Below are 6954 nucleotides of genomic sequence, written 5' to 3' on the forward strand. Positions count from 1 at the left end.
CTGCCATCAAGAACCATAAAACTTTACAGAAAAATTCCTCTGATTTTTTTTTTTTTTTTTTTTTTTTTTTTTGCAGTTATGACATTTATGAAAAGTGTTAAAATAGACAAACATTGGTATTCTATTTATGGCTTCATACAACTGTTGAAAGATACCTAAATGAAGTCCCTTTTTCCCTTAATTCTCATAGATATAATAGATTGAGACATTGCTATACAACTACTAGACTGAAATAATTAAAGAGTGTAATGTGCAAAGAGCATTTTAGAGGCAGCAATTAGATCACTCAAATTAGATGTTTTATTTGCCCAAACATGTCTTTAAATCTGAGAGAACAAAAGGCTGCATTTACAAACAACGCAGCATCAGATTTTCAAAGCGCTTTGCTAGAATACTGTGGACTGCTGCCTGTAGATGGTGCCCATCATACCCACTTGCTTTTTCCTTGCTTTTTCCTATCTGCAGCCCCGAAGGTACAAACCATGACACACTTCTGAACACAGCACTGATGACTGACAGGTTGTGGTTCTCTGTATGTGCAGCGGTCAGTCAAATGACATGCATCTCTGACTGGATTTCTGAATGCAGGAAGATGTAATCACTCAGCAGCACAGGACAATCTGATCAAGTGTGTTTATTCATCTTTTGAAATTTTAACATTTAAATTATTTTTTTCTTAGGTTATGTTTGAATTTAAATTTAATTTAGTGTTTAGTGTTCCCAAAACATTCCGGTCCACAGCCTTGAAAACTGAAGTCTTTGAGCCCAGACACAGTAAGGGAAAAAAAATAAAAAATAATAAAAAAAAAAATGCCACATGAGAGACTGAGACCATATCATTCATTATTTAATATTGAAATAATGTTGAAAAATTCACACAATTATTTCATCTACACTGTGTCACAGGAGACATCTCTTTTACTTCACCTGTCTTAAAAGACCGATGACCTTTGTTTCTTATTCTCTCCCCTCACATTACTTCGTTAGGGATATATTTTCATTGTAGAAACAAGCTTTTTAAATCAGTACTTAATCTGTGGACAAGAGTCCACTTTCAAAAGAGTCAAAAAATGAACTCATAGATAACACATGGTCTTCTGAGTCACTCTTTGACAACGTGATATACACCCCATATCTTAAGCAAAAAAAAAATAATAATAAAAGAATTAAAATAAAATAAAATAAAATAAAATAAAATAAAATAAAATAAAATAAAATAAAATAAAATAAAATAAAATAAAATAAAATAATAAAATAAAATAAAATAAAATAAAATAAAATAAAATAAAATAAAATAAAATAAAATAAAATAAAATCCATTCAAAAATCTCAAATATAATTTACACTAACAGTTGATTTTAACCTCCCAGGATGCTGTCCATGTAAAACAAGCTGAATGTATCTACAGGTTAAAACATATATACCTGTCCAAACAAATGTGTGCAACCCATTCAGGCACAGAATACTGCAGTCAAACAGAAAAACAGAATAAGTAAATTCCATGTTGGTCACAAATTTCTTACAAAACACCATCAGAGAACTGTGAAGTCATGGTTATAATATTCTGCTATTTACAAATCACCTCCACTCTCTGCTGAAGCTTCAGAACTGAAAATGTTCCACATGACCATAATTTTATATACCCGAGACAAATGCTGGGTACCTAAATCATGTGCATTATCAGCTAGGTGAGAGCAGTGTGCACAAAGTCCAGTTTAATTCCAATTCAAATCATTAGCATCTTTTACACTGATTTCAGTGGGGTTTGAATGCTTCTAGGTACCACAGGAATAAGTACAGTAGCAGTAATCAATATTTATAAATAGTATTGCTGGGATTGTGTCTAGGAAGAAGACCTTTCTTCCAAGTGAATAGCTCTCGCTAAACCTGCAACGAATATCCTGGAGTACAGCAAGATATACCTCTCAAAGGGTTAGCAGTTTTCTGAGCAAGTGCCTCAGCTGGCTTAAACACAGTTCAGTCCTCAATACCCTTTTATACAAATGTAAAGTTTACAGGGGGAGAAAAAAGATTTCCCCTTAGTTTCCACCTCTCTAAACTGTCGTTTGTCATTTTCAGCCACGAACTGGGGTACAAATACGGAATACAGTTTTTGCCAGCATTTGTTCACTACTTTTCATCAACGCAGGTAAAATGAAAATTTTGTGACTGCTGCAAAAATAAAGAGCTGAGGTCTGCCTCCTCCTATCACAAAAAAAAAAAAAAAAAAAAAAAAAATTGGAGAAGGAAAAGGAAGGAGCAGGGGCAGTTCTTGTTGCTCCAAGTAGGGGCCATCCCTATCTGAGAAATAAAGAAATGCCTGGGAAAATCAACCCACTCACTGGAATCATCAGAGAACTTGCAAAAGGGACTGAAAGGACAAATGAAACAAAAGCAGTGGAGACGACTGGGACCTGCCTGGGTCCCAGGAGTTGTCTGGAGCCCCAGCAGAATCTGCATTCCCTCTGAGATGAAGGGTACATCACCTCTTTCTGTGATAGACAGATTTGAAAATTATTCTGGCACCAAAACCAACCTGACCTTAGCTGATGTTTACCTCTCCTACTGCAGTGTTTGTTCCTGGTTTGTTCCAGTGTTTGACCTGGTTTGCATTCTGGAAATACACTGGTGGTGAGTACAGCTGGCCTCTCCAGGATGGGAATCAAGAAAAGAATGCTCCAAAAAACACAACATATGCTCCCAGTAACCACCTTCTCAGGGCAAGTGCAAGAATGTCAGTTTAGTCTCAGTGACATGGAAGGTCAGACTGTAAAGACTATGGGCATCACCTTGCAGCCTTTAAATCTATAGGCTCCAATCTCATTCCTTAAGTATATACACAGAGCCCAGCATGTATCATTTCAGCAATGTGAAAACTCAGCAAAATATAAAGTCCCTTCTTTTTTTTGTATGCATGTGCTCTTTGATTACATTTGCTCTCATGTGAATGTCAGACATTAATATTCATTATAGTAGTGGGGGTGAAAGGCGGGGAAAAAGGAGAATTAATACATCATTATATATTATTATCACTTACTATATTACCTTGTTACTGAAGCTTCCATTCCTGATTTAAGTAAAGAAAACCAAAAGGATTAGAAGAAAAAAAAAAAAAAAAAAAAAAGAAAAAAAAAAGCTACTGCAGTGTGATGAAAGCAAAGGAAGATTATTAATGTGCTGCAGGTACTGGAGAGAGATGCAATTATAAGATTCAAGGGATATAAGGCAGGGAAAAAACAAACATCTGTACTGAAAGTCTATTTCTTTGAAATGATTTAATTTACTAAAAACTTCTATCATTTGAAGTTTAAAAGATTCACAGCAAATATCATTGCTTGTGAGAAAAGCTTTGACAGAGCACACTTTGAAATACTCATCATCCAACTCCAATGGTACAGTAAGAGTTAGAAATAACACATTTTCATTTTTTTATTTTTTCAAGGCAACTATGTACACTGAGACCATTATTATCATTTCTGACACTGCATTTCAAGGCAATTAAAAAGAAATGTGAGGTTACTTTATTCTGTTTTTTTCCTTTTTCTCCCCTTTAGAGATGGAATTCTCTAATCTTGATCTCTGTACAGTATGTACACAGAGTTGCTCCCACTGTATAAAAGATGGATGCTAGGGTTTGTTCTACTTTGATCATAAACAGATCAGATGCCCCTGCAAGAGACTGAAAAAAAAAAAATAATCAACATTTGCAAGAAATAATAACATGGAAAATTTCATAGGTATGCCAAAAGACAGAAGGTAAAACTGGAAGGACCTGATGATAAACTCCTTTCTAACACATGGAATCCCCATCACTGGAGAGTTTTATGAACTGGTTAGCAAGGCATGGACTAGGTGAGTACCTGAAACACTTCAACTCTGCCTTGTTGGTGATTAATATCTTGCTTGCGTTACAGCAAATTGTACTGCAATGCAAACAAGAGCCAGGAACCTTTGGTTTAGCAATTGCACAAACAAGCCTTCATGTCTACAAGTCTGGATGGCTGAAGACCACTTGTGCAATTTGCAACATATACTTTAAACGTTACGATTCCTCAAATAACCACAGAAAGGCTTAACGAACATTCAACAGGTTTATAGGACTTTCCTTCTGTGCATCTTAGAACCAGTCCAATTCAACCCAATTTAGAAAAAGGCAGATATTTTTTCCCCCCAGTATTTAACAGTAACAACAGATCTTGGTCTGACTGGAACTCAGAGGTGGAAGACCAGGGCTGGGGGAGCAGTAACAGGGAGGTCCCTGCTCACTGGAAGCTAGCCAATGTAATACCCATCTACAAAAAGGACATGAGAGAAGACACAGGAAACTACAGACCTGTCAGTCTAACCTTGGTCCCTGGAAAAGTTGTGGAGATTGTCCTGGGAGATATTGAAAGGCATGTAAAGAACAAAGCTATTATCTGGCATAGTCAACATGGGGTCTTTAAGGTAAAGTCCTGCCTTAGTAGTTTGATCTCCTTCTATGATAAAGTTACCCATTTGGTTGATGAAGGGAAGGTGGTGGATGCAATTTTTTTTTTTTTTTTTTTCCTGTGGCCTTTGATTCTGGCCCTCACACATCTTTCTGGACAAATTGTCCGACTGTGAGATAGACAGGTTCATACTATGCTGTGTGGTGAACAAGCTGAATGGTAGTGCTCAAAGAATCATAGTGAATGGAGCTGCATCTGGCTGATGGATTGTTATTAGCAATGTTCTTCAGGGCTCAGCTCCAGGGCCAGTTCTGTTCAACATTTTTATCATTGATCTGGATGCAAGAGTGAAATGCATCTTCAACAAGTTTGCCCAATGACACTAAACTGATTGTTGTTGACTCCCTGGAGATACAAGAGGACTTTCAGAGGTATCTAGATAGATTGGAGCACTGGGCCATCAGCCGTAGCATGAAATTCAACAAAGGTAAATTTGACCCCAAGGTTCTGCACCTGGGATGGAGTAATGTCAGACACAGGTACAGACTGGGAGGTGAATGGCTAGAGAACAGCCCTGTAGAAAGGGATCTGGGGGCTCTATTGACAATCAGCTCAACAAAGCCAGCAGTGTGCCCTGACAGCCAAGGGGCAAACTGCATTTTGGGGTGCATTAAACACAGTATAGCCAGCCAATCAAAGGAGGTGATTCTCCTTTAATGCATTTAGCATTGGTGCAGCCTCACCTTGAATATTGTGTGCATTTCTGGGCTCCACAAAATAAAAAGGATGTTAAAGTCCCTGAAAGCATCCAAAGGAGGGTGATAAAGCTGGTAAAATGTCTGGAAGGCATGTCCTGGGAGGAGAGGCTGAGGACATCTGAGCTGACTGGCCTGAAGAAAAGGAGGCTAAGCGATGACCTCATTACTCTCGGCACCTCCCTGAGGAGGAGAAATGGAGAGGAAGGTGCTGATCTCTTCTTTCTGGTCACCAGTGATAAGACATGTGGGAGTGGCAAAAAGCTGTACCAGTAGAAGATTTAGAGTGGACATTGGGAAAAATTTCTTTACTGGTCAAACCCTGAAACAGGCTTCCTAGCGAGGTGGTTGATGCCCCATGCCACACACTGTTCAAGAGGTGCTTGGACAATGCCTTCATTAATATGCTTTAACTTTTGGTTAGCCCTGAAGTGGTCAGTCAGTTGGACCAAATGATCTTTGGAGGTCTCTTCCAACTGTTCTGTTCCGTTCCATTCTGGTCTGGTCTCTTCTATTCTAACCCCAATGGCCAGGAAACAGGAGGGTAGCAAGTGAGAGATGTGTCATTTCATAATCAGCCTGAAGCATTCACTGAAATACTGGTGACAGCAGCCAGTCCCAGATGCCATGGGATGTGGGGAGAAGCAGCTGCCTGGCCTACCCCAGCACAAACTTTTCTAAGGGTCTGCAGCTCTTGACCATGAATTTAAAAGCTGTTTCTATAGCAGCAGCAGCAGCAGGGATAATCCCTACATGAAAAAAAGATTGGCCTGTTTGCTCTATAATCCACTGTACCAGGTGTCACGCCTCAGACTTCATACAAGGTTTTATCTACATTTTAGCAGGAGCAGCAAGACTGAAGTCTGAACAGAAATGTTTTCCTCCTTGCCTGCCCAAAACAAATCCCCAGAACTCCCTGGAACACGGTGCCATTAGAGATATCTTTTCTCTTAAAATCACAGAGAATTTCAGTGGGAAAAGATTTCTACAGACAAAGCTTATGAAACTAGACTCCAAATAAATATTGCAATGTTGATATTTGCAAATGATTGTACCTAGGTGTCAAAAAAATGATACATTAACAAGCAAGGCCCTAGAATTTTGATTCAGAAACAAGCTGCTATTCAAGGGGCAAAGGCACTGCACACGCATGCCCCTATGATACAATTCACTAAGACCCAGTTCACATATATGCACCCCTCTGTACACATCTCACTCCCTAAAATGGGCTAAAACAAATCAAAGGAGCCTATCATCAGAAAAGCAAGGAGCTGCAAAGACTTCTTGTCAGACAGGTAAGGAGGACAAAATGGTGAGATGCATACCAGCTGGCAATTCACTCTTCTCACTGGGCTGCAGCACACAGCCCAGATTAAAACACTTGCAGGAAATGCTTCCTAGCACTATTGCCTTCTGGCTTCTGTGTTACCCCACTCATCACGCAATGTGCTGCTCTGGCAAAGTATGGAGATGACAAAGTTATTTGCATTAGCTTGTGATAGGGGTACCACTGGATCACCCACAAGAGGACCTGTTCCCACTTCTACCTACTTTCAGTTTAATTGGAGGATACTGCAGCATCACAGGCTCCAGAGCTTGAGACATAGGTGGAGCCTCCCAGGCTTGGAGGTGGCACAAAAAGCAAATCACCAAGGGTCTGATCCTACTGGCTTCATACTTTCCAAACCCCTCTTTGTTCTGTATATATTTACTTTAAAGGTCAGGGGAGCCATCACTGTATGTAAGGTATACACCAGCATAAGTAAAAG

The sequence above is a fragment of the Anas platyrhynchos genome, chromosome 2, assembly GCF_047663525.1.
Source record: "Anas platyrhynchos isolate ZD024472 breed Pekin duck chromosome 2, IASCAAS_PekinDuck_T2T, whole genome shotgun sequence".
NCBI lineage: Eukaryota > Metazoa > Chordata > Aves > Anseriformes > Anatidae > Anas > Anas platyrhynchos.